The following is a 13,841-nucleotide window of genomic DNA, read 5'->3' on the forward strand; positions in this document are numbered from 1 at the left end:
AAAGAAGTGGCAGAGCCCAGGGTTAGGACCTGAGGATCTGGCCACAGCGTTGAGGTTCTTAACTATTCTGTTATGAGCTCTCAGAAGTGAATCTTTTTTTTAACAAATGGCATACACATCCGTATTTAAGTCCATATTCTCTATCTGTAACATGGGGATAATATTGTCTACTCAAATGAAATGGGCTAAGGTATGTAAAGCTATATTCAGCATAGTATTTGGCACCTAATAAGCATACCACACTAGCTGTTGCTAGTTTTATCACATCATTGCCAATAGTGATAACAGGATATCATCACCCACATAAAAATAACAATAGCTACTATGTTTAAGACCTTTAACTTTTTTTTACAATTTATTTCCTCATTTAATCTTTGCAACAATGTTGCAAGGAAGATATAATTTCTGTTTTACGTATTTAAAATACATAAGACATCAAAATCAAGTAATATGTGTGAGACCTCATATCTATAAAGCAGTGTATGGGTAAGTGAGAGTTTGCATGAGTTTAGTGAGAACAAAATATAAGGCAGAGGCATAGCTGCGTGTGTGCGTTTGTGCGTGTGTGTGTGTGTGTGTGTGTGTGTGTGTGTGAGCTCTGAAGCAAACAAATAAAAAGATAAGCTGTAAAAATTAAATTCTCCATGTTTGACCTCTTTCCGTTTAATTCAGATGATTGTATGCTTGATTTCCTAAAAGCCACAGATATGTATTTCGGGCACATCAACAAGCATAATACTCACATCACTTTATTTTCCCAAGAGTATTTCTGTTGTAACTCATGTGTACGTGATTTCTTTATTAATCCTTGAGAAAGATTTAATGTAGTATAAGTACAGTATGCTAACACCTATTGATTTCGACCTTTGACACCACTTATAGAGGCTAAAATCTTCTTTCTTTTAAAAACCAATTTACATGTTATTCTTGATTGCAAAAGATTGTTGTCTATTACATTATCCATTAAATACAATAAGTAATTAAAAACACATATAATCACAGTGAAACTAGTGAAAACAAAATTTTTACCCACTTGACTCTTCTAAAGCCAGTAATGTTTTGCTTAGGTTTAGCTACTAAAAATTTTTATTTACTTTATTAATTATAGTTTCTAAGAAAAAGGCAAACACTTTGAACACAAAATAGGCCACAGCACATGGCCCTTCATATCTTTTTCCTGAGTCACTATAATTCCTTGAAAGCTGACTAAACCTTGTTTTTGCCTTTACCTACAAATAAAATCATGTCTGATGGAGTTAGTGATTATGCCTCTGTAATCTATAATGAGAATTATTCTTACATTCAAATCAGATGTGATTCTGCCTTAATAAAACTTCTGAGCAAGTGCGATGTGATTTTGTACATACTGAACCCCTAAAACATGTCTATAAGTAGTGAGCCAAAGCCCAGTGTTTGAAAAATCTGACAGAACTGCTTTCAGGTTATAGGTCTCAATCCTTAGTAGGACTTTTGAATAAAAATAATTTAAATTCTTAAAAAAAAAAGAAAAGAAAAAAAATGCACACAAAACATTTCTCTTAGCTGCTAATGTGTATGTACTTCCACGAGGCAGAATTAAAGAAATTTTGCATCTGCATTTTGAGTTATATATAGAATAATTAAACATTCCTTCAATATACTATTAAGTGAACATGCATTATTCAGTGAAACAATACAGGTGAAGTGCTTCATAGTCTGTCTATTGTTTGAAAGCAATCAATAGGTATTGGCTTTCATTTTTAATATTGTATTTTAGATTGCTAATATATTATTTTTCTGAAGTCTTATAATCTGCCAGTGTGGAAGGTATCAAAAATGCTTAAGTGAAACGGTTGTTTACTAAGAGATGTGTCGCTGTATATGATCCATCACTTGGGGAAAGTTCGACATGTAATAAGCAGCAATTCTCCTGACAACATTAAGGAAGAAAAGAGAAATGCAAGAGAAACTAGATAAAGCTAGTGAAGGTGAATGACTCCAGGGCTCTTTGTTTTAAAAGCACTCTGTCCTCAGGTGGAGAGTATATCCATCCTAAAAGGACTGGTGTCATTATTTCCAGAAGGCCTCTCTGTCCATCAAACCATATTTCCATGATCCCTGTAAGAGCTCAGAGTGGAAGTTGGGAGGCATCTTCTACTCCACAAGGATATAGGGATCAGTAGGGTCTGCTAGGGCTAGGGTCAAGATAGAGATCTATACTCTTGAGGGCTAACCTACTCATGATATAATCATGGGGAACTAACTCAACACCACTTGGAGATATCCTGCTTCAAAATCGGGACTTCATATACTTCATATGGCTCAGAGCAGCTATTTCACTGGAATCTATTCAAAGCCAACACATGACAAAAGGGTTTAAAATTCAAAGTAAATCTTTTTAAAACTTAAAGAGATAAATATGTTTGAAATATAAAAAATATAATGAGGTTAAAACAAAGAGAAAATGGAAGGAAATTAGAACCAAGTTCTTCATGACATCTTTTAAGACTGGGATTCTATCTATTAGAAATCATTTCTATACTGGCTTCAGTTGCAGCTTGCAAATATAATTTTTAAAGAAGAATAAATAGCTAGGATCAGTACCAAGTTTTAATCACTTAATTCATATAACTTGACATGTCCAGAAAACAAGTGGACAGACTCATAAACTAATGCATTATGTTTATGATGATTGTTTTCCAGCCTTTTTCTTATGCCCCAAGGAAGTTTTAAAGTTCACAAGAGAGAAGAAGTAATGTTCTTATTTTCCCTTATTTAAATGGCACCATGGCAAAAGTACAGGTGAAAAAAAAAGGTGAATTACTGGAAGAGACACAAACAGGAGCAGCAATAAATAGCTAATTCGATTTCTGGCCCAGTTTAGAAAAGCTAAACTTTAATTATTCAGATAGCTTTACTGTGAAAATTAGTCCCCACTGATGTATTATTCTACTCATGGAAAATGGACTCGATTCAGATATTTTCTTCAAAGGTAAATTATATTTACTAACTTTGCCCAGGCTTTTATTTTGTGAAGAAATGGACTATAGTGATAGGATTGTGGGAAATTAAAGCAAAAAAAAAAAAAAAAAGAGGATGAGGCCAATATATGGCATGAATTCTCTCTTTTCCTTACCTAGGCCTTTTTAATAACTAGTGAAGAAGCAACATATGACAATGCAATATGCATGAATTCCCTCTCTTCTGTACCTAGGCCTTTAACAATTCATGAAGAAGCAACATATAGCGATATAATACAGTGTAACAGGGGGAACTAAATGTACTTGCTGGCAGCAGAAACATGTGTCTATTCAATAGTCCCTTAGTAATCTTTAGCATGATGGATCTGAAGAAGCCATTATGACTTTAACTGGCAAATGAGGCATACCATTACACTGTATTTATAACAAAAAGAAAGGCATCCATATGGACCATTTGTCTAGAGCCCTGTGGGCTCTTTAAACACACTCACAGGAAACATCCCCATGGAGGCAGCAAGACCAATAAAACTGAAGGCTGGCATGTTATCAACTTGTTTTCAAAATTCCCCGAAATGGGTGACCCTTGTCCTCATACACTCAACCTTCATTAACTGAAAATGTCTTCTGGTCTGCAATTCAGCTATAGTCTAAAAGTCATTTGGCTCTTTTTCTTGCTTTCTTTTTTCACCCTGCCCTATCTTACCCTGCATTTGTTTTGTGGTCTCTGGCCTCGAGTCCTGTGGTTCTACACCCACATCCCATGTTACATAGGATGGCCCGTGCCAGTGTTTGAAATAGTCCCTGGTTTTCTACCTGGCCTATTCCTGGACTCTGAGTATATCTCACACTGGATGATGATGATGATCATGATGAGCTTGTTTCATTTTTCTTCTCCTTAAAAACAAAAGCAAAAAGTAGAGTGTGCTAAACTAATCTTTAGGATCAAGTTGTAGTCTGTTTTTTGGAAAGTTCAGTGTTGAAATTTGAAACCTATCTCAGGAAAAAAAGAGAAAGAAAAAGAAAAAGAAAAAGCTATCCTGAAAGTCATGTTGAACTTTGAATTTTTGACCACTGTTAGTTTTTATAATTAATATGAGTATTTATCACAGTGCTGTCAGCAGATCCACATTTCCCGTCCCTTGCCCATGAGACCCCTTTAATGATTTATTTTCAGTGTGGGGATGCTAAGGAAGCCCTTCCTGCATGGAGCAAAGAGAAACGCTTTTTGGAAAATCAAGTGAGCCTTTTTTCTTATGCCCCAAGGAAGTTTTTTAAGTTCACAAGAGAGGAATAACTAATGTATTTTCATTATTTAAACGACATCATGGTAAAAGGACAGGTGGGAAAAAAAAAAAAAGAAAGCAAGCAACTTACTGGAACAAGGGACACAAACAGGAGTGGCAATTAATAGCTAATTAGATATCTGGACCAGTTAACCAATTTACAGTCATCAAAGCTTATACAGGACCTCAGGAAACCAGGAAAGACAAGCAGAAGAGCACTCCCCACTCCAAAACATCTTACAAGTATAACACTACTAAAGTGTTATCATAGTTACATATTTTATGCAAGCCAAAGAACAAGCCTATGACATTATTTTTTGCATTTAGCAAGCATCTAGGGAATCCCACCTTTGTAGAAAGGATTTTTTGCATTTAGTAAGCGTCTAGGGAATCTCAATTTAAATTGTATCTTCCAGAATTCCCATGTGTCGTGAAAGGGACCTGGGGAGGGCTGGTCTTTCCTGTGCTATTGTCTTGAGAGTGAGTAAGTCTCATGAGATCTGATGGGTTTATCAGGGGTTTCTGTTTTTGCTTCTTCCTCATTTTTCTCTTGCTGCCACCATGTAAGAAGTACCTTTTGTCTCCCACCATGATTCTGAGGCATCCCCAGCCATGTGGAACTATAAGTTCAATTAAACCTTTTTTTCTTCTCAGTTTCTCATGTCTTTCTCAGTAGTGTAAAAGCAAACTAATACAGTAAATTGGTAACAGTAGAGTGGGGCATTACTGAAAAGATACCTGAAAATGTGGAAGTGACTTTGGAACTAGGTAACAGGCAGGGGTTGACACAGTTTGGAGAGCTGAGAAGAAGACAAAAAAATGTGGGAAAGCTTGGAACCTCCTAGAGACCTATTGAATGGCTTTGACAAAAATGCTGATAGTAATATGAATAGTAAGGTCCAGGCTGAGGTGGTCTCAGATGGAGATGAGGAACTTGCTGGAAACTGCAGCAAAGGTAACTCTTGTTATGTTTTAGCAAAGAGATTGATGGCATTTTGCCCCTGCCCTGGAGACTTGTGGAACTTTGAACTTGAGAGAAATGATTTAGGGTGTCTGGCAGAATAAATTTCTAAGCAGCAAAACATTCAAAAGGTGACTTGGCACTGTCAAGAGCATTCTGTTTTCAAAGAGAAATAGAGCATAAAAGTTCAGAAAATTTGCAGCTTGATGATGCAGTAGAAAAGAAAAACCTATTTTTTTGAGGAGAAATTCAAGTTGGCTGCAGAAATTTGCATAAGTAGCAAGGAATGTAATGTTAATCCCCAAGACCATTGGGAAAACATCTCCAGGTCATGTGAGAGACCTTCGCTGCAGCCCCTCCCACTACTGGCCTGGAGGCCCAGGAGAAAAAAAGTGGTCTGTGGGCTGGGCCCAGGGTACCCATGCTGTGTGTAGCCTAGGGACTTGGTGCCCTGTGTCCCAGCCACTCCAGCCATAACTGAAGGGGCCAATGTAGAGCTCAGGCTATGGTTTCAGAGGGTGGAAGCCCCAAGCAAGCCTTGGCAGCTTCCATGTGGTGTTGAGCCTGTGGGTGCACAGAAATAAAAAATTCAGGTTTAGGAACCTAAGCCTAGATTTTAGATGTATGGAAATGCCTAGATGCCCAGGCAAAAATTTGCTGTAGGGGTAAAGTCCTCATGTAGAACATCTGCTAGGCCAGTAGGGAAGGGAAATGTAGGGTTGGAGCCCCCACACAAGTTCCCTACTGGGGCACTGCCTAGTGGAGCTGTGAGAGGAGGGCCACTGTCCTCCAGACCCTAGAATGATAAATCCATCAACAGCTTGCATCTTGCACCTGAAAAAATCGCAGATGGTCAATGCCAGTCCATGAAAGCAGCCAGGAGAGAGGCTGTACCCTGCAAAACCACAAGGGCAGAGCTTTCCAAGACCATGGGAACCCACCTCTTGCATCAGATGACCTGGATGTGAGACCTGAAGTCAAAGGAGATCATTTTAGAGCTTTAAACTTTGACTACCCGCTGTATTTTAGACTTGCATGGCCCTGTAATTCCTTTGTTTTGGCCAATTTCTCCCATTTGGAACAGCTGTATTTACCCAATACCTGTATCCTATTGTATCTAGGAAGTAACTACCTTGCTTTTGATTTTACAGGCTCATAGGCAGAAGGACTTGCCTTGTCTCAGATGAGACTTTGGACTGTGGTCTTTTGGGTTAATGCTGGAATGAGTTAAGACTTTAGGGGTAGGGGGACCGTTGAGAAAGCATGATTGGCTTTGAAATATGAGGACATGAGATTGGGAGGACCTGGGGTAGAACATAGTTTGGCTGTGTCCCCACCCAAGTCTCAACTTGAATTGTATTTCCCAGAATTCCCATGTGTTATGGGAGGGGCCAGGGGTGATATAATTGAATCATGGGGGCTGGTCTTTCCTATGCTATTCTCATGATAGTGAATAAGTCCCATGAGATCTGATGGACATATCAGGGGTTTCTGATACTACTTCTTCCTCAATTTTCTTTTGCCACCACCATGTAAGAAGTGCCTGTCATCTGAGGCATCCCCAGCCATGTAGAACTGTAAGTTTAAACCTTATTTCTTCTCAGTTTCAGGTATCTTTATCAGTAGCATGAAAACGGACTAATACACAAAGTCTACATGGAACCTACTACCCACCTCCACATAAGACAACAAAAGAGCCATTTTCCAACATCTGCCAAGCTCAGAGAATGCTGATGTCAACTTACAGCAGTGCTAGCCCAGTATGGCCTTTCTTGCTCCCATCTTCAGCATGTCCCTAGAGAAGCCAGAAACACAGATGGCAAGAAGAGAGAGGAGAGGCAGAAGCCAAGGTGAGGAGGAAGGAAAGCTGGCCCTGCCCTGTCTCCCTCCATATAGGTTTTGCATTGCAGCAGACCTGACCTAGAAAGAAGAGAGGCTTTGACTTTACATTAAGACTAAAGTTTTGATTGTTACACATACCTAAACACACCAGTTATTCAAAAGAGATTGTTTGGAAAACAAATGCAACCTGAGAATTTCTCCCAAAGCAGAGTAAATTACGGACTTAAAAGAAAGGTGGGAAATAAAATTAAAGTTTCTTTATAATTATCATTGCTGGTCTCATTTGTTCAATATTCTAGTGACAAAAGTGATTTTTCATGTTTTTTCAAATCATAAAAAAGTATGTTTTTTCACTAGTTAAATAAAGTTTTAAGTTAATTTTTAAAGTAATATGTATTTAGCTAATAAAAATTCTCTAATCATTTTCAATCTTTATACTCCCAGAATTTCATTATAGGAATCACATAAATTCGAATTTTTCAGGGTTCTCAGAGGTTTCTTCCACAAAGTATATTAATTTCTGCCATAAATTCTGCAAAAGTAGTCAACCAGCCTCTGATTAAACACTTTCGGGTCTATAAATTCATGAGGTACTTCAGTCTTTGTTGAAGTGTTTATTATTTAAAAGTCACTATTCATATTCAAGATAAAATCTAAACACTTAGCTCCTCTACTACCTTGGCAGCTTGGCAAAAATATACTCACCCTTTAATTTTCAGGTCAAATCCCTCTGAGATGATTTTCCTGGTCCCAGAGAGTCTATTTGATTCCCTTTTGGCATCCCCACTGAGTTTCTTACTTCTGTGATGCCACTTAGCAGACTTTTTTCCATCTTTGTATATTTGTCTGCCTTCTTCACCAGACTGAGCAGTTGCTAACCAACTATACTGAAACTTGCAGAGGACTCCAAGATAATCAGACACAGTTCGTGCTCTCAAGTTGTATAAGTTCAGAAACAAGGATACAGCATGTTCACAAGTGCCTAAGAAAGGTGTAGATTTCTGAAGGAGAAACATTATTATTTAGTTTTATTTTCTCTCTTGGTTGAGTACCTTCACTGTAGCCTAAATTTTTTCCCTCTTCTTTAGACTATAATTTACATTTAAACTGCAATTTACCAACATCAAGTATTGGATCTTATCAAAAAGAATCATGTTCTGAGTTGGGGAACATAACCAACTGCATTTGAGTCAGACATTCAAGGATGGGAAGTATGTGGCTATAGGTAAAATGAGCTTTTGCAAAGAAAATAAAATGAGTCAAAAGTCACTAAATCAGATGCTACATAATATATACAAGAAATAGCAAGTCATTATGTTCAACAGAAGCCTGGAATACATGGGTGAGATAATTGAGTGATCATATTGAAGAAGTAGGCTTGGCCACAATACAAAGGGATCAAACACAGATATACATCTGGAGGTCTGCAAAAGTAAATAAGATTTGGGGCTACACTTTTCACTTCAGAAGTTGAAAGATTTGATTCCTTCTCCCAATACTCCAGCAGTTAGACCACAGGCATTAAACCTAAAAATGGTCATGGATTGGAAGAATTAATACTGTTAAAAGGGCCATCACTGCCCAAGGCAATCTACAGATTCAATGCAATCACTATCAAAATACCAGTGATAGTCTTCATAGAAACTGAAAATTTGTATGCAATCACAAAAGATCCCAAACAGCCAAAGCAATACTAAACAAAAACAATGAAGATAGGAACCTAAGCTGGAGGCATCACATTACCTGACCTTAAAATATACTACAAAGCTACAGTAAACAAAACAGCATGGTACTGGTGTGAAAAACAGACATACAAGCCAATGGAACATAACAGAGAACTCAGAAGTAAATCCATGTATTCACAGCCAGCTTATTCTCAACAAAGGCACCAAGAACATACAGTGAAGAAAAGACAGTCTCTTCAGTATCTGGTTCTGGAAAAACTGGATATTGATAGGCAGAGGAATGAAACTAGACCCCTATCTATCACCATATACAAAAATCAACTTAAAATGGATTAAATGCTTAAATGTAAGAACTGAAAATATACAACTACTAAAAGAAAACAGGAGAAATGCATCACGACATTGGTTAAGGCAAAGCTTTTATGGCTAGACTTCAAAAACAAATGGAACTATATTAAACTATAAAGCTTCTGTATACCAAAGATACAACAGCATAAAAAGACAACCTGTTGAATGGGAGAAAATATTCACAAACTGTTTATTGGACAAAAGATTGATATTCAGAATATACAAGGAAAGCAAACAACTCAACACCCTTCCCACCAAAAAAAAATCAAATAATCCCATTACAAAGTGAGCAAAAGACATGAATAGGCATTCCTCAAAAGGATACATACAAATGGACAGCAGGTATATTAAAAATGCTCAAAATCACTAATCATTAGGGGAATTCAAATGAAAACCATAGTGAAATACCATCTCACCATAGTTAGAATGGCCACTACCAAAAATACAAAAAATAACAGATGCCGGTGAGAATATGAAGAAAAGGGAACTCTTACACATTGTTGGTGGGAATGTAAATTAGTACATCCATTATTTTAAAAATGGTATGAAAGTTTCTCAAAAAACTAAAAATAAGACTACTGGATAATATAGAAATCCCACTACTGGGTATTTACTGAAAGGGAAGAAAATCAGTATATCAAAGAAATACCTGCACCCCAGCATTTATTGCAGCATTGCTCACAAAGGCCAATATATGAAATCAATCCCAGTGTCCATAAATGATGAATGAATAGATTAAATGTGATACATATGTGTGTGTGTGTGTGTATATATATATATATATATATATATATATACACACACACACACACAATATATATATATACACTATTCAGTCATGTAAAAGAAAGAAATTCTGTCATCTGGAGCAACATGGATAGAACTGGAGTTCACTATAATCAATGAAATAAACTACACACAGACAAATATCAAATGTTCTCACTCACATATGGGAGATAAAACAGCTGATCTCATGAAGGGAGAGAGTATAACAATGGCTACTTGAGCGTAGGAGGAAAGGCGGAAGGTGGAGAGAGGTTAATTACTAGGTACAAATATACCATTAGATAGAAGGAATAAGTTCTAGTATTCAATAGCACAGTCAGGTGACTTTAATTAAAAAGAATTTGTTGTATAGTTCAAAATAGCTGGAAGAGTGGTTTTGAATTGTTACCAATACAAATAATAAATGTTTTACATGACAGATATCCTAATTATCAATTTGATTATTATACATTGTATGCATATATCAAAATATTACATGTATCCTATAAATTATTATGTATTAATAAAACAAAAATATTTTACAAACGGGAAAAAAAGAATATTATTCCTTCAAGAACACCAAAACTTAACATTTTTAGTTTTAATGCTCAATTTTGTTTAATTGACATTTCTAACATGCTTAAATTCGGCACTGCACATTGCCTAAACTACTTGAAACTGTAGTGGAAGTATTAGTATATAAAGTATACACAGTATAACAATATAGAGTATAACAAATATTCTAATGTCCCAGTATTTTGGCTATAGACAACTCTCTCATTTTCTATACAGGAAAAACAGGATATAAAAAAGATTTATATGCCAGAATTGATAGGGAAATATCTTCGGCTTTTAAGACATGAAACTTACTGATTCTCACTAAGCCTTTTCCCAAACATTGTAGTTAATGTGTGTACAGTGTGAAAACAGAGTCAGAGAGACAAAGACAGAAACAGAAACTCAGAGGAGAGAAAAGAAAAAGAGAGGAGATATAAATACATATATAACATTATGTTATAATGTGTTTGTATTTTAATATATACACACACACACACACATTTTGGTTTGGCTAGATTTAAAATTAAAATCAACTATAGGTAACAATGACATCCCATGACCAGTATTAGGAAACCTGAATCCTTGTGACAAAGGACTTTTCAAAGTCCTATATACGGATTATTATTATTCTCAGCAAGGACCACAGGAGAGCCTCAAAGAGCTTTGTAGGAGACAAAGGTCTTGTTAAATTTAAATCTGCACTCTGTCTCTTGTTATATTTAGCAAAGAAGCTCTGTCTCTTGCTACATTTACCAATAAGAATCAAGAAGCTTCCAAAAATGTTTAACTGTTTACAACGAAGTTCTTGTTTAACTCCTTAGGAATGGAACATTCAATGAAAAAGTTTGACAAATACTGACTGTTTAGTCCATAGTACCAATTTGTTTTTGAAAACTGGAATGTGTTTACTTGGATTGTAAATAACCTCACAAGCTATGCATTAAATGAAACATGGTTGGCTCATCATTAACTGAAATGGTCCCAGAATCTCTGAGGTTGGATTCTAGTTGCAGGTTGCTATAAAATAAAACTGTCTTGAGTAGATTTAAATCCAAACACATGATGTTGCTTTGTTTTTGTTTTGTTACATTTTGGTTATTTTGGTATTAAGAAAAGGCTATAGATAGCAGTCAAATCATGTTTTTGAACTCTAATATAAATCTTGCTCAGTATTAAATATCTAATTTTGTGTTACTTGGAGTTTGGGGGCATTTTAAATGAATATAGTCTATATGTGAGTATAAGAAGAATCTCCCAAAATGCTCATACCCTATTAGATAAAGCTATCAAATTCTGGATTTAATAGAAACTCAATGTCCTTTTGGTCAATGCTTTTTATTTTACAAATGAGGCCCAAACTGAAATCATTGATTTCTTCAGGTTCCCACTGAAGAACTCAAAGAGAGCCAGGATGATTTGCAGGTAAGTAATCTTCCCCTATCCAGTATTGTGTGTCCAGTCTTTGCCTATGTCTCGTTCATGGATCCAGAACAAGGACATAGTTTTCAAGTCCTTCAAAATATTCAAGGAAAAGAATATTTATAACACAGAATGTCACAGATAACTAAGAATCCCATTTACAATACTTTATTTCCAAATTATTCCTTATCCCAATTCTAGTAAGCATTTGACAAACATTACTCTTCTCCAATGTACAGCAATATTTAGTGTTGAATTAAAAACTTCCTACAGGAAACAATAACCAATAAACCAGTCAGCTGTGTCCAAATAGATGAGGTGGGTCCAGCTAAACTTGAAGCCTGTGTAATCAGTGGGATTTGAATGCCACACTGTATCAACAAGGCAAGCAAGATCTATGACTTCCTCGATGTGAGTCATTTCCACAAACACCAAATGTTTCATTTTTCTCATGACTTCACACACCAAGAAGATTCAGGTAAGGAAAACTTAATGCATTTTACAACTGCTGGAATTTTTCATCCTCTACATTTTGCCAATAACACTGTTTTATGATTATATTTTACATAATGTCTTTTTACAGGATTTTTTTTTTTTGAAGCAGATAAGTGACTTTCTTTGAGGCCAAATGCCTTGTACTCACATCAGAAACTCTGCCCCAATACACCTACCCTCAATTTGTGTCTTTCTCAGAGCCATGAAGCAGAAGATGGGTTTTAAGTATAATGTCAGACGGTTTATGATTTGTTTTAATAACCAGCAGTGGGATGTTTGCTATTCACATTAAATACATAATAGACATAGCAGGTGGTGCAGTTTTCATTCCTGATACATCATAAGAGACTGAAATATAATGATGTTTTATTTTATGTTTCTCTCTTACTTTCTCACCAGAATCAAATAAAATTTGTGTTACTGTTATTTAAAATATTGCATGGGTAGCTCTTTGCTTTTCTATTAAGTCAATGTTCGAAGAAAACAGATTATAAATACATATTACTTTTTAAATGTTCCTCCTCAGCAAGGGTCTGCATGGATGCTCTGGTTACCTAGGAGATGAAGACAAAATGAAAATTGATTGACTTATCAAATTGATTGCAAACTGAGCTTCAAGTGGCAGCTGTAAGTGCTGCACATAAAAGGTAGCTGTTTGAAAGGGATTCTTTTTATTTGCTACATCACTAACGATGCCAAACACACTCCTAGGTAGAGTAAGTGCTATATTTTTTTAGAAAATGCAGTGCTGAATAAGTCTTCAATATCCTGATGATTACAGTTGAGAAAAAAAGATATTCTGAAGAAGTAATTCTGGCCTGGATATTTGTTTCTATATGTCACTAAAAATGATTATACTGATGGCAGTAGAATTCTATCTGTGATAGAAACCCTGCCCCTGGCTTAGCTTTTAGGAATAATAACCCTGTCTCCTGTTGGCTGAGATTGGGCTAGTGGGAAGAAAATTTAATGGATCTTATTCTAAAAGCAGCTATAACCTCCTCCCCATCTATTCCTCTATTCCTTGTGCAATTTTTCTACACAATCACACAAAATAAACCACAGGAAAAAAAAATCTCTTTTCTGAGCTCTCCTAACTTTCTGTTAATTTCTTCTCTGTTCTCAAAATACACACATTTTCCTCCAATTTTGTCATATTGTGATGTCCTCTTGCCACCCAAGGCCATCTACCATGGTCTACTCTTTTAGGCACCTATTTTTGGTACCACCCCACTATTAATATATATATGTATATATATGTATCCTAAGGCTAAGGTCTTGCCCTTACACAGAAATCTAGATGGAAACAATCTTACTAAAGTACTACTGGGTTACAATACTCATTATGATCTAAATATTTGTGCCCTCCCAAAATTCCTATGTTAAAAGCCTGACCCCCAATATGATAGTATTAGAAGATGAGGCTTTTGGAGAGAATTAGATCATGAAGGCAGAATCCTCATGATTGAAACTAGTGCTCTCATAGAGATCTGAGAGCTCATGCTGCCTCATGTGAAAACACAGC

At 36.1% G+C, this 13,841-nt stretch overlaps 1 protein-coding gene across 13 annotated transcripts in view; it reads right to left on the reverse strand.

The window, feature by feature from the left end:
• The window catches only part of CHODL (chondrolectin), a 371,149-nt gene that overhangs the window by 232,121 nt on the left and 125,187 nt on the right, over positions 1-13,841 (reverse strand). For 2 of the 13 annotated variants that reach the window (XM_074389471.1, XM_074389470.1), the window contains exon 3: positions 12,822-12,870. The exons of the other annotated variants lie outside the window; for them this stretch is intronic. The gene's annotated coding sequence lies outside the window, so the exon portion shown is untranslated. The remainder of the gene's footprint in view (positions 1-12,821; positions 12,871-13,841) is intronic. 13 annotated transcript variants of the gene reach the window in all.

The sequence above is a fragment of the Saimiri boliviensis genome, chromosome 18 (assembly GCF_048565385.1).
Source record: "Saimiri boliviensis isolate mSaiBol1 chromosome 18, mSaiBol1.pri, whole genome shotgun sequence".
Lineage (NCBI taxonomy): Eukaryota > Metazoa > Chordata > Mammalia > Primates > Cebidae > Saimiri > Saimiri boliviensis.